Genomic DNA, 22,416 nt, shown 5'->3' on the forward strand with positions numbered 1-22,416 from the left:
GATAGACAGAGCTAAGCACGATCCCACAACCAACACATCTGCAGTCCTGTCACATCCAGTCATGAATGGTGGTGAACAATTAAACAACTAACTGGAAAAGGAGGCTCCACAAATATCTCAATCCTCAATAATGGGAGAGCCCAGTACATCAGTGCAAAAGACAAAGCTGAAGCATTTGCAGTCATCTTCAGCCAGAAGTGCTGAATGGGTGATCCATGTAGGCCTCCTCCTAATGTTCCCAAGCATCAAGATGCCATATTCAGCCAATTTGATTTACTCCATGTGATATCAAGAAATGGCTGAAGGCACTGGATACTGCAAAGGATAAGGGCCCTGACAATATTCCAGCAATATCACTGAAGACTTGTATTCCTGAACTCGCCATGCCCCTGGCCAGTACAGCTACAACGCTGGCATCTACCTGGCAATGTGGAAAACTGTCCAGGTGCTCTGCTGACAAAAAGCAGGACAAATCCAACCCAGCCAATTACTACCCTATCAGTTTATTCTCATTCATCAGCAATGTGATAGAAAGTGTCATCAACGGTGCTATTAAGCGGCACTTAGTCAGCAATAACATGCTCAGTTTGGGTTCTGTCAAGGTCACTCAGCTCATGACAGTCTTGGTCCAAAATGGAAAAAAGATCCAAACTCTTTTGAGGTGTGAATGACTGCACTTGACAACATGGCTACATTTCACTGAGCATAGCATCAAGAAGGCCTAGTTAAATTGAAGTCAATGGGAATCAAGAGAAAACTTTCCACTGGTTGCAGTCACACCTAGCATAAAGGAAGATGGTTGTGGTTGTTGGAGGTCAATCATCTCGGTCTTAGGGCATCACTGCAGGAGTTCCTCAGGTAGTGTCCTAGGCCAAACCATCTTCAGCTGCTTCATCAATGACCTTACCTCCTTAACACAGACAGATGTTCACTGATTATTGCACAATGTTCAGCACCATTCACGACTCCACAGATACTGTGCCCATTTGCAACAAGACCTGGTCTTGGGTTGATAAGTGGAAAATACATTTGCGCCACACATGTGGCAGATAATGGCTATTTCCAACAAGAGAGAATCTAACCAACACCCCTTGACATTCAATGGCGTTACCATTGCTGTATCCCATCGCTGTACCCCTCACAATCAATATCTTTGGGACTACCATTGGCCATAAACTGAATTGGACTAACCATACAAAACACTGTGGCTACAAGAGTAGGTCAGAGGCTGGGAATTCTGCGGAGAGTAACTCACCAACAGACGCCCTAAAGTCTGTCCACCAGCCACAAGGCACAATTCAGGAGTGTGATGGAATACACTCCATTTGCATGGATGAGTGCAGCTCCAACAACACTCAAAAAGCTCAACACCATTCAGGACAAAGCAGCCTGTTGATTGGCACCTCATCCAACACCTTTAACATTCACTCCCTCCACTGCTAATGCACAATAACAACAGTGTGTACCATCTAAAAGATGCAATGAAGGAACTCACCTAGGCACTTTCGTCAACACTTTCAAACTGGTGACCTCTATCCTTTAGAAAGATAAGGGCAGTGGATGCATAGGAAAACCACAACCTACAAACCCCCTCCAAGTCAGGCCATCCTGACTTAGAACGATATAACCATCACTTCACTGTCACTGGGTCAAAATCCTGGAAGTGCCTTCCTACCAGCACTCTGTATATTCCTCTAGCACATGGACTGCAGTTCAAGAATGCAGCACACAGCTACCTTCTCAAGGGCAATTAGGAATGGACAATAAATACTTGCTTTGCCAGTGATGCCCACAAATGAACAAATGAAAAGAATAATATGAATGATAATTAGGGACATGCTTTTTTTTTAAAAACAAAATTCTGAATGAAATTTTAGAATCTAAAGGATTAATGGCAGATACTGCTGAAAATGTATCCCCTGGCAGAAACCGGCATTGTTCCTTTTGAATCGGGTCAAAATTTCATGGTTTGTACCTGCCAAGTTTAATTTCGAGTTCATAAACTTGATATTATATGTGGAAGAGACTATCAAGGATGGAGGGCATATAATGACAGTTAAGTGCACTTATAAGAACCTCTGATTGGCCAGCTTTTCATTCTGATCACTTGTAGAATAAGGCCAGTAATAGACATTTCCCTTTTGCACAAAGTAATAAGAGCTGCAGTTATCGCTTGTACCCTCCAGCAAATGGCAAAAGGAAATTAGAAAAGTCCAATGAAGCTGAGAAGTAATTAATCATTATACAGTGCAGCCTGTCAAAATGTAGGGTCTTTCAGCTGATAATGCTGCCCAGCACAATTTAGGCTCAAAGAAATTACATTATTTTCCTCTGGCAAAACAAAAAAGACCACTGTTAGCACAACTGCTTCCAACTATTTCATTTATATCTGTCTACTCATTTTAAGAATTTATCAAATGCTTATCTTTCTTATTCTCTGAAATTATTTATAGTTGATTGACAAAAAATACTCTCTTAATCCCAAACTGCAAGTGTGCAAAAGTTAAAATTGACACGCACATTCCATTCTTCTTACAATTTCCTTGAAGTAAGAACTATTCAAAACAAGGAATGTTTATTTAGTTGTTATCATACTGAATAGAGGCAATTATTTTCCCACTATAATGCACGCTATAAACCAAAGCGCCTGAGTGCATGATCCCTCATTTATCTAGTTAGTAATTGACAACTATTGGTGTTAACTATTATGCTACTTAATACATAAAGGTCAAGTGTGTGCAGCAAATATATTATTTCAAGATAGTTTTTTGAAACATGCACAACAGTTTTAACTCATTTGTTTGTATACTGTGTAAAAACTAAATAATTGGGGTGAGTTTAAAAACCCTCTCCTGATACCAAGACGAGGACAAGCAAACATTGCACTTTACACAGTGAAGTGGAAGATGAAAGGCAGCCATCTGCCCTTTAGTGGTCAGAAACCCTTATCTACTAACCAGAGTCTTTACTGATTTGAGAAAGCATAAGTGGGCTGCACTGAGCGGCATGTTCAAAGTGTTTTTTTCAAAAGATAAATGCAATCAAAATGTCTTCCCTTAAATTATCTGGACAAATATGATACCTTTGTGATCCCTACACCTGCAGCCCTCATCAAACAATTTAAACTAAACTTTATCTGTTATTTGATTATAACATTAAAGGAGCACAATCTTCATGAAAAATGGGTTGAAAACTTTTTTCATTTGTTTACAAACAAGCAGCATAGTAAATCACAGTGGAAAGCCTTTATGTATCATTGGTGTCTGATATTAATTGGAGACACAGCTTTTCTGTTTCCACAAATTTCATTACAAGAAGATGGTGTTCCTACCACAAAAATCAATATTTTCTTCAGACTGGGTGTTTTTCTCCAACTCAGTTTTGTTGTTGGTGATTCAGGGTGAATATTTCTCCACCAATATTTCCTAACTTCAGCTTCAGAATTAACAATTCGGACCAGCTTATACACCACATAAAAAATATTTCCCAACTTCACAGCAGAATAATGGCAGTGTTTTCAGATTATTAGAAAGTGAAAGCAAATTTGATACGAAAATGGTTGGCACATCGACCTCACATCAAATAAAACGCCATGGAAATGGAGCTTTTGATTTTCCCCCAAGTTATATTCAACTTTCTTAGAACTTTAAGGGCAGCATGGTAGCATTGTGGATAACACAATTGCTTCACAGCTCCAGGGTCCCAGGTTCGATTCCGGCTTGGGTCACTGTCTGTGTGGAGTCTGCACATCCTCCCCGTGTGTGCGTGGGTTTCCTCCGGTTGCTCCGGTTTCCTCCCACAGTCCAAAGATGTGCAGGTTAGGTGGATTGGCCATGATAAATTGCCCTTCGTGTCCAAAATTGCCCTTAGTGTTGGGTGGGATTACTGGGTTATGGGATAGGGCGGAGGTGTTGACCTTGGGTAGGGTGCTCTTTCCGGGGGCCGGTGCAGACTCGATGGGCCGAATGGCCTCCTTCTGCACTGTAAATTCTATGATAAACTCAGATCGGATTTGTGAACTCATCCACACAAAGTGTCCAGTGGTCTAGAATTTGACTATTGACTATAGGAGACATTAAAAATATTTAACCTGCAGTATGTTTGTGAACCAAGATTTGTTTTGCCAATATAATCTTCCTTAACCATATTTTATTAAAATAAAATAGATTTGCCGATTTTATCTGAATATTAAGAAAGCTCTCGAACATATTATCCAGAATTTCAAGTGCCTCCAATGTTTTAGTGAGCTCTACAAAAAAGAAACAAGGAAAGCAGCAAGTATTCATTGCAAGATTTACCACAGCAGCATCAAGTACATGAGACCAACACACTGCAGAAGTATGGTTTCACCAATTAATACCATGCATGCGAAAATCTTGCTGGCTAAATCATCTATTGCTTTCTATTTGTAAGGCTTATACACTTGAGCTGGTGCTTTAATTGTGCTTTGCAATGAGTCATGCAGACATTTTAAAAGAGTTTTCAAACGCATTGTTTTTGAGCACTTGATTAATTTTCAAACATACACTTCAACTAACTGAATTTTCAATCTCTGTATCTTACCTTTTATAATGCAAGGGCTGGCTCCTGGAGCAAAAGGTCGGTCAAAGCAGCTGTGTTTCCCATAGCAGCAAAGCGAATCCAATCATGTTCCACTGGATCAAGCTGTAAGCATTGGAAAAGGGATGGGGATTGGGACTGTGAAGTTTAAAGATTTAAAAATAGTTGGAAGGTGACAAGAGTTAAGCCACTTAAAGATCAGTGAAGAAAAAAAGATGTAAACAGTATTCCGGAAAGAATGATAACAGCAGATAAAGAGGCAGGAGATGAGGGTGATAGATTTTTTTTAAAAACAGAATTTAATTGTTTCCAACTAAATAATTCTTTTGCATCTTAGAAGATGGATGTTTAAAACTTCATAACAGAAGGTTAAGCCTACAACAGACACAGGTTATAAAATACAACATGATCAAAGCCACAATTTTGAGACATATGTGTTCACAAATGATGATAAATCAGTCCCAGAAGAACTGTAAGAAATGTAACTACAAGAGGGAGAAAGTCAAGGGTTGGGAAAGGAGAGGGAAGAAAAGAGTAGAAACAAATGTTGAAGTTAATTTTAATGATCCGGTACACAGGTCAAATGATTTAGTCTCACTGAAGAAAATCAGACAATAATGTCGAAAAATTCTGCAGTAACTGGAATAAGGAGGCAATTGTTGGTTTGACAGCAGGGAATTGCTGTGATAATTTGATCTGTGCACTGTTAATAAATCACTGCACCATTTCTTCTAGTTTAGTATCTGTTTATGCTTCTACAAATTGAAACCCCACTGGCTATGCACTGCAGAACAACATTCAGTGCAATAACACATAGGCTTGTCGATTAGTTCAAGGTGGAGAAAGATTAGTCGACCGTCCCAAATCTACAGTTACTCCTTCATATTTTGTCTTTCCCTGCTGAGGTAAAGGGGCTCAGACATATGTAAGTAATAAACTAACAGGCCTCCATCTCCTAGGGGTTGACTCAAAGGAATGCAGAACAGACCTATAAAAATATAATGGACAGCAAGGTAGAGCAGGCTAACAGGAACACAAAACCACATCTGTACTGCTATGTGGGGATGCAACACCAGGATGCCCGTAAGTTTTGAGATGTAATAGTGCCCTTTTGCGACCCTGAAACATACTGTTAGAGGTATGACTTGCCAATGTATAGAACTGACAAGAGATCAAAAGCTTGATAAATTGAGGAAGGGGAGATGTTTGACCTGATACAACACATCCTACAAGAACCCAGGGTCTTAAAATAATAAAGAAGGTAATAAATAATCATGTTTAGGAACAAATATTAAAGATACACATATGTAACCAGTGACAGTTTCTACTTGTATTTCACAATGAAACTATTCAAACCAGTTGCAGCGTAGCTGACTGTTTTAGTTTATAAAAGCTGAGATGAGTTTTAATAAATTTATGTGCCTTTATCTCAGTTCAGAGCTGAAGACGTCCTTATTCATAAAGTTTCATACAATTATTTTCAATGCATAGATCTTTGACTGTAAAACCCTCAGCACATACGTATTCCCTTAACACCAACAGTTTTTCCCCAAAAATATTTATTTTTAAAAATGAAATATGCAAGTTTTAGCTTCTCCAACTCCTTTGTGGAATGTTCGACTCACCAGTCAATAGAAGTAGCTATGTGATGCTGATTTGAATTAATCTAGAGTGTGCAGTGCTGACATCTAAAAGTGTTTTTTTTAATAAATATGATGAAAGGGTACTTGAGCTACTAGTTGGTATTGAAGGGCTTGTCAATTGCCTAACGAGTTAATATCTTTGCTTCTTACGATGAATAACATATGCCAAGTAGACTTTCTTATTGTTTATAAATCATTCTAAAAATACCATAATGCAGACAAAAAAAACAAAGTTTTCTCTAATGAACTAATATCGCGAACAAGAAACAAGAGCACCAACAATTCAATAGGCGAGGTGTAAAAATCAAATGCCTGTTGGGAGGAGAGCTCTTTGTTCTGAACCCCATTAGAACATCCATGAAATAAACACTGACAACATGTTGCTCGGTCAACAAACGGAACATGATTGATGATGACAATATGCGGCAAGAACTAAAAAAAAACTTGACTTCCTTTCAAACACTTTACCACGTGCAGAAATGTAAGTGGGGAAAACTTTCAAATGTGAACTGTGTATCCCAGTCCAGTATTAATCCTGCCATCCCTTTAAGGATCATTTCCCTTCAAATCTACATTCCTCTAAATTGAGAAGTCACCCCATCTTCATGCTGACTACATTCTTCCCCGTATCAGGAAACTGAATCCAAAGACGCTTTCACACACTAATGATGATAAATAATGGAATTTTGAATTATATTACAAGGTCACTTTTTTCATCAGCGTTTCACTGCGAGATCAGTTTTCATAGGAGAAAGCACACAAAATTGAGTGAGCGATTTTATGTCATTAACAACCCAGAGAAGTCTCAAGGCTATCATTGTTCCTGTACTCGATTTGTTGAATGATAAAGAACTGTTAATGAAAATTAAGCACACAAACACATCAATCCTGTCTGAGCCAAGAAAATCCTCAGGCAATTCGTTATGAGTATGTTTCTGGTTATTTACAAGTCAAAGAATATTGAGCCGGTAGAGTAAAATTAGTTCACAATTTTTAGATCCTTTTTCTTAAAAGTCCGTTGTTGTTTTACTTTACTCTGTAACCCATTACTACAAAAAAGATTCAGAAAGCTCACTCGTGCTTAACAAATCATTATTATTGTCAACCACACTCGTAAATGAAAATATGTCTTGAGCAACATTATAAAGAAGTCATGCAAAAAGAGCTTTGTATGACCAGATACAAAAACACAACTAGTTGGTTATTGATGGGAAAATAAGCTGTTTTTTAAATTTTTCCAATTAAGGGGCAATTTAGGGTGGCCAATCCACCTCGCCTGTACAGCTTTGGGTTGTGGGGGCGAGACTCACGCAGACACGGGAAGAACGTGCAAACTCCACACGGACTGTGACCCAGAGCTGGGATCAAACCCGGGTCCTTGGCACCATGAGGCAGCAGTGCTAACCACTGCGCCGCCATGCCATCCCCTGGGAAAATATCATTATGAGAATCGCAAAAATCAAGGCTTATTTTACATTGTATATGAAGAAATGCTAATAAAACCAACATTCATTTGGTGTTGGAAGGAAAGACAAGGACTGTATTTTGAATATAGTGTTTTAATCTTTGCTTGCACAGCAGGACTAAACTGATAAATGTAAGTAGACTTCCTCTGAAGCCGCAATACATTTTGCTACAAAATCAAATTTATCAGCAAATAATGCCACTGCAATTGTGCAAACTACACGGAGGTTAGGTGCAGTGGGCTTGATTACCCCCTAATTGGTGGGTTGTGGTGTTTGGGGGGGGGGAGGGAGGGGAGGTCCGGTAGCCATGATTGCAGTCTCGAGATCAGGGCACCATTTTTAAATGGCATCCCGATCTCTTCCTGCACTGGCGAGCGGAGTTCATTCATGCAGGAAACAGGACTAAGTGCAGCCTCAGCGGGGTGTTCTTTGGCAGGGCCCAGAAATGATGCAGAGTCCTCTTTAATAGTGGGGTCGTAGCGCTGGGAAACACCCAGCTAAACGTGCTCGACACTGGACTCTGTTTCATTTCTGTTCAATCACAACCGGTGTTCAAAGAGAATATAAAATAAAATATTTTCTGCTTTCCTTGTGCTATGTTTTGGATTCTTCAGCAGCATCCCCATGATTTATTATTGTCTTATCACTTCTTAGCTCGCTAAAATAATGGGGGTAATTTTCCGTACCCCCAAGGAGTGTTACTTGGTGGCGGGAGATGGCCTGCCGTTGCATCTTCTGGTCCCCCTATTGTCAATGGGATTTCCCATTGAATCCACCCTCTGCTGCCGGGAAACCCATGGCCGTCGGCAAGAATGGAAAATCCCACTGGCGTGAACAACCGGAAAGCACCGCGCCCCCCCCCCCCCCCCCCCCCCCGGGCCGAGATTTTTACGCTCTTATTGCAACAGGAAAAAAAATATTATAAATTACAATCAGGCCCTGGAGTATTTTCCATTTGCTTCAATAAATGTGAGAGCAATAAGTTCAGAAATTAGCCCAAAACAATTTGCGTTAAAACTGCCTATTACAGAGAACTACTGTAACTCCTGCTGTGTTTTATTGGTCAAATGTAAAATTAACAACAGTTGAGAACCATAATAGTTGGTTAGGTTGGTTCCAACACAAATTTCCAATTTGAGGTCAGGTGGATGCTCAATAAAACTTTATTGCTGAAGTCGTAAGAGGTCCTGTGGATAACTGCAAGTAAACCTGTTTTTCAAAAAAATATGTGCTTTGTTATTAACATACACGATTGCATAAGACTTGATGAATTCCATATAATTACTAATGAAATAAGCCATAATGTAAAGCATGTTTGAGGCCCACTGAGCAATGATTTAATATTCTTGACTTAGGTTAAAACTATGAAACTCTATGAAGGATATCTGTCAGCTGTGCTAATTGTCAGAAAATTGTAAAGGTTCAGTCCTCACTGTGAGCCAGGACATTAAGAAATGGCATGCAGCCGATGGTAATGATGGTGTCTAAAAGTTTTAAAACAATTATTTTCCTCATAGGGCTGCCTACACACATTACACTGTTGCTCTATAAAGTTTTCTGCTGTGATTTCTTTTGCTCAACTTCAGAGGTGCTTGAGAGCAGATCAAGAGGCGATTAGGTTATACTATCAGAGATTAGCTTTATTTTTCCACATAAGAGAGCTTTTTGGGTTTTGTTATTCAGCTCGCCCCTCAGGCCTGGGGATAATGCCATTAGAGCCATTTTGCAGACAGCAGGATCCTGTATATGAGGCCCTGATTTAAGTAGCTTCATGCTGTGTGCATGTCAAAGTTCTTGCCTGTTTATAGGTGACATCATAAGAATTTAGCAGCACAGTATGCTCTAACAGGAATCAATGTATTCATTAAAATACCCAATATTCGGAATACTCTACCCACATTTTTGAATATACATATAACTTTTACTTAGTTTACTGCTATAGTTTGCATTAAACAGAAAAAAAAGACTTGACTCCCCAAAGTTTCTGGGATCATACACAACCCCTAGATCGCCATCAAATTTGGTTATACTTCATATCTTCAACAACTGATTAGGTGTACTCTCAGGTTGGAAGGTCAGAAATGCCTTAAAAACATGAGGAGCAGGGCAGCACGGTGGGCGCAGTGGGTTAGCCCTGCTGCCTCATGGCGCCGAGGTCTCAGGTTCGATGCCGGCTCTGGGTCACTGTCCGTGTGGAGTTTGCACATTCTCCACGTGTTTGCGTGGGTTTCACTCCCAAAGATGTGCAGGGTAGGTGGATTGGCCACACTAAATTGCCCCTTAATTGGAAAAAATTAAATGAATTGGACACCCTAAATTTATATTTAAAAAAAAAACAAAACATGAGGAGCAGTGTCTCTCTCGGTCATTAAGAGTTGCCAAGTAATAGTAAACTCCAAGTATAAGGCAGTAATGGAAACGTACCACAGCGCTCCAGTAAAACAGACTGCAATTTGATACTTAAATAACGTCTTAGTGGTCATTTCGTTTATGGTATGAGTTCAAGATTTCAAGTGGAATTCACATGCAGTTTAGAAGTATTCCAGACCACCAGCAGACACAAGTGTAATTTACTGTATTACAGTGTAATTTGTACAGAGCAATTACAACACTTTTAGTGGCCAAAGCCCATCAATAGGGGAAAATTGCTGATTTCACATTTCGAACAATTATGATCCTACCAACCATATTATAGTTACTCAATGGGAAAACATCTAATTCTGTCCATTCACAAGTAGTGAAAGCTAAATGTATTTGCTGCTTAATAGATTGCTAGGTACAAGATATGCTTAGCATGCAGCTTATTGCTGAGTATTAATAAAAGTCGCATACATAATTCAGAGACATATAACACATGGAGGCATCGGAAGCTAGGAGTCGTCTGTTGTCATTCCAGAAGTCACAACTTCCTTACAGTATAAACTAAGAGCAGACAGCCTGAATAGACCCCCTAACAATCTTATTTGTGTAAGCAATCTGACCATCCTGAGCATTCTTCCTTTCCTCAACCCCTTCACAGTAAAGGATTCTATTCTTGAGACAGCTTTTCAAACCATCAGCTTTATTCTTGGAGAAAGCACCACTTTTGTGCTGTTAGTTGTGTTAAAAGGCAGATTTGTATTGGTTCCTGTAGACTCAAGGAGTGAAGTAATGAAAACTCCCCACCCTATGGATACCAATGTTCCTTGAAAGATAAAATGTGAAGAGCTGCTGTGGGTCTCTAACAGAAGGTCTTTGTCCCTCAAATGCAAATGAATCGGAGGGAAAAAGTAATCTCAGACAATGAGCAGCATGAAGAATCCATAGAGACTAGACAGCCTTTTAACCGACTGTGGCTATATTGTTTAGCTATGTTTCTTACATTCTTCCTAGTATACAAAATACTTCACGTTGACAACAGCTGCATATTGTAAAACTTCTATTTATTTATTAGGCATTTAATTTAAGGCATTGTTTAAATTCTGTCAGTTGTCACCCTTTATATTCTTCACTGCTGAAACTGTGTGTTTTGGGGCTCAATGATTAGAAATTTCACACCTTTGATCAGTACAAAAACTCTGGAAGTGAAAAGCGCAGTTAAGGACCAAAGAAATAAGGAAAAGGTGCACTTGTGAAGCTATACCAAGAAATCAGGAAGGACATAGCTAAATTTGTTTACATCTTCCATTGAAAAAATGTCGAGGTCCTATGCAAATTTAAAAAATATTCCAAGCATTTTGGATTCAGGTGTGGAGAGCATCTGTTCTTCTCAAATATAAATAAAGTTATGTCTTGCAGAAGTTATATTTTCAAAAACACTGCAAAACATTATTTTTTCTTTTGGGTTTGTGGATGGAGCACAATATGGAAATCAATCACTTGGTGGCAATAGGGAATACTGGCAGATACACCTTTGAATGCCAACTACTGTTCGCTGATCACATACTGCCATTGATAGCAACCTTGTCAAAGGTTGTGAGTATTTGTTTACCTCTGATCAATCTGCTGACTGATCCCATCCCATGCCAAGTCATGCTTACTCATGATCCATCCTTGCTGATCAGCATTGGCTCCCTGTTTTCCAATATATTAAATTTAAATTTCTTGTCTTGCCCCACACCCCCATATAGCTTCATTACACTTTTTCTCTGCAAACTTCTCCAGCCCTAAATCCCCACTTACATGCTTTGTTCCTTGACGTATATTCCCTCTCTTGTAGTCCACCATGGCTAGCAAGTTTTCAGTCCCATTGGACCTGTTCTCTGGCAGTCCCTCTTTAAACCTTCCTGGATCTTCCTCTTGAAAATCCGCCTCTTTGATAAAGCTTTATGTCACCTTAATCTACCCACATCCTGGCATCCATTTTTCTTATGCCTAGTTATGAACACTATTGGGATTGTTTCAATGTTATTGGAACTCGATAAATGGAATTTGTTGTCTTAAAGGGTGACTTTGTAATGAGGAATACCTTTAAAATATATTAAAAGAAATATGTTCTTCTAACCTGGATGTAATTTTAAAACTGTAGAGGTGAAGTGATACTTATTTTATTGACCTTATACAATAAGTATTTCCAGCTTGTTGTGTTATTACATTGTGATCTATGCTGCAAAGGCATCAGATGAAATTACATAAAATACTGGCTGTACACTACATCAGTACAGAAAACCATGTTCAATGTAGTGAAACATTTCATGTGAGAAGATATCTAAGTGCTTATTGTGACTCCAAGAACCAAGGGTCATAACTATGCCACAGATGGGGTCTCAGATTGTGAAAATACAGCGAATTACTCAGTAGAGATGAAGCAGTCTTCAAATGATTTTGTTTCCAAATACCATTAAAACAACAAATGATAGAGACATTGCAAACTGGATGCTTCATTCTTTATGATCAAGATGACAGTCCATTTTGACAGAATTTATATCGCACTCTTACAACCCTTGTAGGTCCTCACCTTCTATTTTCTTTCAATTGAAGGATGCAATGGTGAATGCAATGATGTTGAAAGAAGGACACGTTCAAACACAATCGGCTGATTTTCCTCAAAAACGTAATGCACATGGTTATTAATGTGCAAAATGGCGAGTGATTTGTGACAAAGAAGGAGTACGTTCAAATCACCACCAGTTGCTGGCCAGTTTGTGTTACTCTGCTGTTAGCTTTGTGAAAACAGCAACTCACGCTTAAGCTCCACCATGATTTTCATTGCCTATTAAACATGCCACAGAAAATTACATTGCGTAAACAGCATAAGTAACAATAATCCTATCATTAAAGGTTAATGGCTGCCAGTCCACCTCTTTTTCCCAGTCAATATGGAATTTAATTCTTTCGGCTTTTGAATTATTTCAGGAGATTTTTAATGTCATAAGATTTCCCAAGTCAAATTTTTAACTTTTACATTTTTTCAAATTCCTTTCTTTTCTGTGTCTGTCTCTCTCTCTCTCTCTTGGCGGGATTCTCCGACCCCCCCGCCGGGTGGGAGAATCGGCGGGGGTCGGCGTGAATCCCGCCCCCCCCAAAGAGCAGCCCAGCGTGAGTCCCGCCACCCGCCTCGGAGAATGGCGGGGTTCGTCGCGACTCAATGGGCGCCGGGGCCGCCCGAATTCTCCAGCCCGCAATGGACCGAAGTCCCGCCCGTCTGTAGCCGGTCCTGAAGGCGTAAATCAGAGTAGGTCCCTTACCGGCAGGAACTAGCGGCGCGGGTGAGCTCCGAGGTTCCTGGGGGGGGGGGGTCGCGGGGGCATCTGGCCTCAGGAAGTGCTCCCACAGTGGCCTGGCCCGCGGTCGGGGTCCACCGATCCACGGGCGGGCCTGGTGCCATGGGGGCACTCTATTTCTCCACTTCGGCCCTCCGAGATGGCTGATGCGGAGATGAACCCTCCCGCACATGTGTGGGGATGACGCCAGCATGTGCTGGCGCTCCCGTACGTGCACCAGCCGGCGGAGGCCCTTCAGCGCCGGTTGGCATGACGCCAAACCCCTATCCCGCCGGCCGGCGGGGCGAAAACCACTCTGGGGCAGGCCTAGCCCCTGAAGGTGCGGAGGATTCCGCACCTTTGGGGCGGCCTGATGCCGGAGTGGTTCACGGCACTCCGTCCCGCCGGGACACCCCCCGCCCCGCCAGGTACAGGAGAATCCCACCCCCTCTCTCAAGCCAATCTTTTTATCTCTCTATTTATTTTGCTTTCAGGTTTGACATTGAATTCAGCCCATCTGATTCACACTCTCTCTTAGTCCCTCCTCAGTTTATTTCTCCATCCTTTAATCTCATTAATGAATGGTTTGTCCCATTGTTCACCAAGTTCTTAATTGCCCTGATGCCCTCATTGCGCTTTTAGCAGCTTGCACTTCCAACAAATTTGTGGGCAAAATATTTTAACGTCCAATGTAACAAATACAACCTGACCAATAGAAGGACATGAAGAGATATCTCACTGTCTGAGTTCCATTGGCCCTCAGTGTTCCCTGAGTGGGCCATAACTTCCCGGCTCCCCAGCATCACATGTAGGGGGTAGCCCAATGGTGCATTGGGGAATCCCTCTAGGAGGTTCCCATGTAAGGATTTACCCAGCAATTGTCCAGAAGGGCTAACTTCCCCTGACCAACTGCGTTGGGCTGGGAACCATCTGATAAAATGATTTAAATTGTTAGTTTTACCTTCATTGTTACCTTGAAAGAGCTAGAAGGAAAAATAGCACTTTAACTTCAGAGCAACTATTTAACCTGTGGGCAGCAGGGTATCACAGTGGGTAGCACTGTTGCTTCACAGCTCCAGGGTCCCAGATTTGATTCCTGGCTTGGGTCACTGTGCGGAGTCTGCACTTTCTCCCTGTGTCTGCGTGGGTTTCTTACGGGTGCTCCGGTTTCCTCCCACAAATCACGAAAGACATGCTGTTAGTTAATTTGGACATTCTGAATTCTCTTTCAGTGTACCTGAACAGATGCCGGAATGTGGCGACTAGGGGCTTTTCACGGTAATTTCATTGCCGTGTTCATGTAAGCCTACTTGTGACAATAAAGATTATTATTATTAAAAGACTCGGACAGAGCCCCGCATGGGATAAATCTGATTTCCAGATAACCGCCCACACCACGCCCACCCCCCAGTTCTACCCCAGCCTGACCTGACATCAGACAACAACCCCACCCCTGGTCTGACCCTTAGCACAAGCCAACATCGGACACCCCTCCTTGATCTGCAACCACCCCCGCCCCCCCCAGTCCAACCAATCTCTCTGGCCCGGTATGACGCCCTCCCCCCCCCCCCCCACCAACCCCGCAACATCCTAATGTGCCCGACCACCTACCCACCACCACCACCACCCCCAAACAAATCTAACTCTGTCCTGATATCCGTCCAACTCCATCTACCCCCTTATCCGAATCCACTCTCCCGGTCTGAAACCATGGGCCAGATTCTCCATCAGCAGGATCCTCCGTTTTGACAGCAGTGCACTCGCAGCCGCTGATTCCCCGACAGCGTGGGGATGCCCACAATGGGAAACTGCATTGGCCGGCTGCCGGGATGCAGAATCCCATTGCCGATGGAGGTGTGCCGCACCAGAAAACGGATGCAGCGAGACAGAGAATCCCGCCCCATGCCTCCCATCCCATTCCGATGTTTGAACGCCACTTACCGTTGAAACTCATCTACTCCCTTTAACAGCGCCTTTAAACGCCTACAGTGCCATTAAAAATGGGGGGTGTTCTCCCTCACTGCGCTCCATTTACACCGCAGTGCTGGAGCTGGAGACGCACTTCGCTGTTCCTGTCTCACCTGGCTTGGGTGAGGAAGATCAGCGTGTTAGGGATTGCATTCTCCATTTCTGAGGCAAAGTGCCAGCGCCAACGTAGAACCGTGGTGCTCCTCGACGGGAAAATCAGCGCAAATCCATCACCGATTCCGGTACCGGTGAGGGGCAAGCACCGGTGCCGTGTGGAATGGCCGCGGATCACGCAGAGAACCCCCTGAGAATCGCCGGGTCCCAGGCCGCGCATATGCAGGGCTGACAAGCTGCAGTCACGCACGTCTACGCCCCCACCGGTGTCGCCGGGAATCATGGCACCAGCCATGCTGGACTGTGTACTCGCTGACCCCACAGCCCAACCTCTGGCCATCCCCCACCACTCTCCCCAGCCCTAGCAGAAGCCCCCCGGGCAGCAGCATGGATCTCGGCCGAGTATGGCGCCGCTGGACACTGTCTGCAGCCAGCACGCCAGGTTCCTGACCGCTGGGAGCCCACATGGCCTGCGCCATCGGAAACCTGGCCCATCGGGGGTGGAAACACGCGGGTGGGCCGGCTGATGACATGCCAATGGCATTGCATCTGCGCGCATCCGATGATGCCAATTTAGAGGGGGCGGGTGCACCGGCGTCAAACTGCCGCCAATCCCGAATCCGCCATTCTCTGCCCGATTGCCGTTTCCGAATTCAAACAAACAAATTCCCAATCAGCAATCGCCATCAGCCGTACAGCCGGAGGCCTCGGCAGTCGATTGGCGTTGTGGGTTGTCGGTGAGACAGACGGGCAGGGACAAGGGTTGTCCTCAGAATGGGTACAGACGATCCAGGGATTCGCAATCTGGTGCCCCGTGGGGTTGCCCCCCCCCCCCCCCCCAGTGTCTTCCCCCCCACCCTCCCATAGCGGCCCACCCCTGCGGAGAGTCCCCCCCTCAACTCCCGACGAGCACTGAGGTTGCTCGCCCAGTGCCCGGGCTCTTACTTTCCCTGCGAACAAAGGTGGCTACTCACCTCCTTGGCTCCCCACAGAAGCCCTTCCACCAGGTTCAGGTTTTTCAAAAGGAGTAGTAATCAGTGCCATTTGCGTGACCATTTGTTGGGGAGGCCATTGGATATGAGGTGGCTCTCGTTAATTGCATGGAAATAGGGCTTAAGTGGTGATGATTGGTTTCTCACCACGGCGAGGTCCCAATTTAGCAAACTGTTTGGTGCTTGGCGCGTTTCTTCTTTTCGGCCTGTCCTGCTATTCACCGGCCTCGTTTCGCCCTAACAAGAGCGTAACATGGCCAGAGAATCCTGCCCATTAAATTTGTTTCTCTCTCCACAGATGCTGCCAGACCTGCTGGGTTTGTCCAGCACTTTGGTTTCATTTTATTAATCATAGAATTTACAGTGCAGAAGGAGGCCATTCGGCCCATCGAGTCTGCACCGGCCCTTGGAAAGAGCACCCTGCTCAAGCACACACCTCCTCTATCCCATCCCCTCAACCCGGTAACCCCAATTAACCTTTTTGGACACTCACGGCAATTCAGCATAGCCAACCCACCTAACCCGTACATCTTTGAAACCGGAGCACCCAGGAGGAAACCCACGCAGACACAGGGAGAACGTGCAGACTCCACACAGACAGCAACCCAAGCCGGGGATCAAACCGGGGACCCTGGAGCTCTGAAGCAACTGTGCTAACCGCTATGCCACTGTGCTGCCCCAAAACTCTGAAAATCTAAGCCTGTTATTAATAAAGGATCGTCAGGGGGCAAAGGCAATTGTTGAAGAAGTGTTCACGTTGGGAAGTATGCGCGTTTTTATAGCCCAATTTGTTTTTCAGAAAATAGCCCTAATTAAAGTTAATCTGACTGTAAAATTCATATTGATTGCTTTTAACATTTCACTCTCAAGCGATATCCTCCTAAAATAACAGCCCATCTCCAACCTCCTCTTCTTTTCCAAACTTCTTGAATGTGGTGGCACCTCAAATCTGTGTCAATCTTTTCATTATCCTTGTTTAAATCTCTCCTATTAGGTTTCCATTCATGCCAAACACTGAAACTGCCATAAACAAAGTCAAAAATTATACCATTTGTGACAATGGCCTGTGTATATCCTTCCATATCCTTGCTGCTCTCTCTTCAGCCTCTGATACGGTTGACCATACCATCTTCCTCTAACACCTCTTCTCTGTTGTCCAGTCATTGTGGCTGTACTCACTTGATTTCAATTCTTGTCTATCTAATCAAAACCAGAGCGTTTCCAGCAATGGTTTCTCTTCCTGTCTTTGTTCCAAGTATCTACCTTCGGCTCTCAGTTATTTATCATTTACATGCTGTTCATGAGGTGCAAATCCCCATATATGCTGATTATCCAGCTCTACCTCGCCATCACCTCATTTAGCCCCTGCCTGTATTGTCAGCCTCCTTCTCCAATGTAAGCTACAGTCTCTTCCAGTTAAGCAATGGGAAGATTGAATCCCTTTCCACAAACTCTGTACCCCTGACTCTGTTTCCATTCCCCTTATTGATCATTGTCTGGTTTAGCTGGTTTAGCAAACAGCTGACTTGTAATGCAGAACAAGGCCAGCAGCGGGGGTTCAATTCCCGCACCGGCTTCCCCGAACAGGCACCGGAATGTGGCGACTAGGGGCTTTTCACAGTAACTTAATTGAAGCCTACTTGTGACAATAAGCGATTATTATTATTGTCTAAGGTCAACGTCACTTGTCTGACGCAGAATTGAGCTTCCAACAGCACAATCCATACATCACAATGACCATCTATTCCCATCTCTGTAACATTGCCGCAGCCCATCTGTGGCTCTTTCCACTCTCAAATTCAACTATTCCGATACACTGCTCGCTTATCTACTTTCTCTGCCTTTCATATATTTCACTCATCCAAAACTCTGCCGTATTTATCTTAATCTGCACCAAACCCCATTCAACTTTTACCTTTGCCCTTACTGAGCTACTTTGGCCTCTCACAAGACTTGACAGCCTTTTCGCATCACCAAGTCGGACGCGACTAGGCCATTAGATCGGGCCCAAAGTGTTTCTCAAATTGATTTGATTCTGATCAAATTTTTCAACCGGTATTACAGTTGAAAGTTTGAACGTTGATTCTCAAACTGCACATTGAGATTTGTACCATCAGTGGTCTTGCTCCATGAAGTCATGGAAAGGAGAATTCAGAATATACTGAATGCCCAATCCAATAGCGCCTGTTGAACACCATCAAAGGTTACAATTATCCCCGTGGAGAGAAAAATGTTCTGAAGTATGTTGGGTTTGACAGGTATATATCTACAGTTCACCTGCTGTGCAGATCCGATTATAAATACATAGACAAACATGATGAAATATTCTCAAGTACAGTAAAAAGGCTTTCAAAGGTGGATAAATATTTTTCAGAAAGAATTTTGCAAGTACTTTACCAATATAGCAGCAGTTGTGTGTGTCTATGGGATAAAGCTCAGTCCTACTTGTGAAACACATCTAACAGTAAGAAGTTGTGAGGTGAGCTTTTGTCACATACATATTAAAAAGCAAACCATAATTAAGATTTTTTTGTTAAGAAAATGAGAAACTGGAGCAGAGAAAGCTTCATAGTACACCATGAAGAGCCTGCTGCGATTTATCTGATCTAATGAGATTTCAGTTCCATAGCAGGCTGCGTTTGAAGTTCTTAAGGGTCTTGTGACCTTAAGTCAAATAATTGAGTCTTTGAAAATACAAGAAGAGTAAGTTCATTTGCTCTACTTCAACAATAACCACTTCTACAGCCAAGCTTTCAGAGCCAAGGCTGGCTTCCTTTTAAGTAATTGATGTAGACTTTCTTTAGTGGCCAGGCTAGACAACTTCTCAAACGTCAGTCAGGAAATCAGACGGTCAAAAGAAAACTATGCATTCCTTCCACCCGGTCTGGGTCAGATCAGAAAAACACTGAATTTATGTTATTTCTGCCAAGTCCTTACATTTTCATGCCCTCCAGTTGCTTAGATAAAGGAAGTGTTTCTTCTACTATGTAAGGCTCTGTCATATTTAACTCCAGCTAAGTTTCTGACAAAATCTGCTCCTGTCTCTCTGAATTGAGCAAATGAATCTGTGTTTTACAGTTTGAGAGCTGAAAGGGTTATTGAATATCACCCGGGGAGCACAAAGCGAGCAAGTTCTCATTTCTTCCTGACCTTGTGTGCATTTCCCCTTGCAAACTGTCTAGGCCTTCAACCTTCATTTCTCATTCTCTCTGTGGTCGCACAGGAAGGACAGCTAAGGCTTTCTGTCCAGGCTAAACAGATCGGGTTTTGTTAAAAAAGCTTCTTTAACCAGAAACGGAAGGCAATACTGCGAACAAACTGGAAACTGGCAGAGCTATAACTTTTCATGGTTCACAACTCAATGTCGATATGCAAAAATTCTTCTTATTCCTGGCACTGCAAATGACACTTGGTGCACTGTTACACATTTTCCCACAGTTACTCTTATGCAACGTCCAAAGGTCAAAGGAAACAATTTTGGTTTTAAAAATACAAAAGAGGTCATTTGGTGAAGCAGAGCTGGCTCAGTTAAGATAGCAAATGTATCCATCCTGCTTAAAGAGATTGATTGCCTTTCTGGCAGTATACCTAGGATATACTTCAAAAACAGTGGAAATAGAAAAACCATTGTTCTCAAAAGACTGAATCCCCACTTTGTTTACTATTTCTTGCATCTTTACTTCTCTGTCCTTCTGATGGGAATGTCTTGTATTCTATGCCGAGGTTGGAAGAATTTCTAAATCAAGAATAGATTTTTTAAGGTAAAAGCCTTACGTAGAACGTTACACTTTACTGCCTAGCACAGTAAACACCTGACACCGCTGACCTCTCCAGGGTGAGATCAATTTATTCATGCACAGTGGGTGCTTGCCTTCAATATTCCAATCACTAGGACTTTACAGTTGGGGGAGGCGTGGGATATCTGATGCTGCTGCAGCGGTTAAAATGCCTGTAGCAGCAGGTTCCAGGGGGAGAGTATTTTTGGTGAATTAAAGTTTCACCACCTTATAAATCACTGGCACAATGGAGTTCACAAGTTCCTCAATTTGCTGTGCCATTAGAATAAATGCTCCTGAAAGCAATGGATTTGGGAAAGGATGTCCCACATTTCTCGACAGTCTGACCGCATAGAGTGCATGGGAGGAGGTGTCAGTCCATGACTCTGCTGCTACCATTACACAGAGGACCTGACTGCAAATAGGGAAAGTGTTTCGACACTTCAGAACATCAGCCAAGGTAATACTGTCCATAATGACTTTACACCAAGTGGATGGCAAAGCATGTGTTTCCTTCCGCTCAGTTTACTGCACAGGCTTCAGAATGCTTATCATAAATGCCAACTCTGCAGTAGAGCACAGTTTGTACCAATGACTTATAAGTACACTTGCCAAACAGATATCCTTAAAGGCTTTCACCCGAAAAATTACTTCAAACATGACCCAGATTTTCCAGTCTCCGGATTGTCAGAGACCGAATGTAACAACCCAAGATGCTTGTCAGGATCCCCACGGAGGTCCCGATGTACTGACCTCCATGGGAACTGCCCAGGAAGTCTGAACTTCCGACAAGTAATTTCTCTGATCCTTGGAACCCTCTGCTAGTCAGAAACTTCAGACAATTCTATGAGCCTTACTTGAATAGTTATCCCGGAAAAGTTAGACAGAAAAATCCTAGTCTTCTCCTGGGTAACTACAGAATTGTCACCCCAATTTCTCACGCTGACCCCTCTTCTTCACTCAAAGCGTGGTAGAGGTTTGGAACTCTCTCCCACAAACAGCAGTTGAAGCTAAAACAGTTGTTAATTTTAAATCTGAGATAGATAGATTTTTGTTAAGCAAAGATATTAAAGGATATGGGCCAAAGGCAGGGATATGGAGTTAGGCCACAGATCAGCCATTATCTCATTAAATGGTAGGACAGGCTCGAAGGGCTGAATAGCCTATTCCTGTTCCTATGTTCCTCTGACTCCCCCCCCGACCCCCAACTACTCTCCTGATCCCTCCAAAATCCCCCTTACCCGATCAAACTACCTCCTGATTCACCTGCCACCTCACCCACCTGCCATCTATCCACTTACCTCACCACCTACCCACCCTACCATCCTACCCATTCACTAATTAATTCATTCACCCATTCATTAACATTCACACTTAACATTTAAACTTACCATATGGCAGCCAGCTGAGTATAAAAGCGGAAGGTTTTCTCTTTTCCACAACGCTCCAACATTGCGATGGAGCTCTCCACTGGATGCTATGCTCCGCATTTCTGGAGAAGCTGGGCTCAAAGACCCAGCAAGAAATGTGGAGCGGTCATGAAAAAGTTCAAGTAGAGCAGCGATCCTATGCTGATGGTTACATTGCGGGAAATCCGGGACATTATCATGGCTGTGAGTAAATGTATCATGTGCATGTACTCACGTACATGAAAAGCTGTAGGGTGCATACATGGATGTATTCTACCACACCCAGTTTCTCAACTCTCCTATTTGCTTGCAGGCCTAAGCAATATATAATGGCAAAAAGCAGGAATGGACTGTAGGACGGTCCCTGAGTGTCTTTGAGGAAGCCATTGAAAAAATTCATTGACATGGAGGGCAGAGAAGGAGAGGAATGTGGTAAAGTCAAATTGAGGCTCTGTATTATCCTTACATTGTTGTTCCTGTAAACCCTACTTCATCATTGGAAAACACTTGATCATAATCCTGATTATAGACCCATTCTCCTTCCTACATCTTTAATTATACTGCTCGGACCATTTTCGGACATTTCTCACAGCGGTCATCAATTTTAACTTCCCAGTGCCGATGTTGATGTCATTGACAACAAGTTTTGAGTGGGATGCTGTGTTGGAGCATATTAAAGTTTTAACTCCCGGGTCTCGTGGCAGTTCATTGCCTGCGTGGCCCCCACAATAAAAAGCATTTTCTGTTTCCGATTCTTAATGAACACTGCAGTCTACATTATGTAATGTAACTCCTTGCTTCCACTGG

At 42.9% G+C, this 22,416-nt stretch overlaps 1 long non-coding RNA gene across 11 annotated transcripts in view; it reads right to left on the reverse strand.

Moving 5' to 3' along the window:
• LOC119971332 overlaps positions 1-22,416 on the reverse strand; it is a 508,049-nt gene that overhangs the window by 171,705 nt on the left and 313,928 nt on the right. For 9 of the 11 annotated variants that reach the window (XR_005461812.1, XR_005461813.1, XR_005461814.1 and 6 more), the window contains one exon: positions 4,564-5,045. The exons of 1 other annotated variant lie outside the window; for it this stretch is intronic. This is a non-coding gene — a long non-coding RNA (uncharacterized LOC119971332). The remainder of the gene's footprint in view (positions 1-4,563; positions 5,046-22,416) is intronic. One more of the 11 variants, XR_005461809.1, reaches the window with a different exon arrangement.

The sequence above is a fragment of the Scyliorhinus canicula genome, chromosome 9 (assembly GCF_902713615.1).
Source record: "Scyliorhinus canicula chromosome 9, sScyCan1.1, whole genome shotgun sequence".
NCBI classification, from domain to species: domain Eukaryota; kingdom Metazoa; phylum Chordata; class Chondrichthyes; order Carcharhiniformes; family Scyliorhinidae; genus Scyliorhinus; species Scyliorhinus canicula.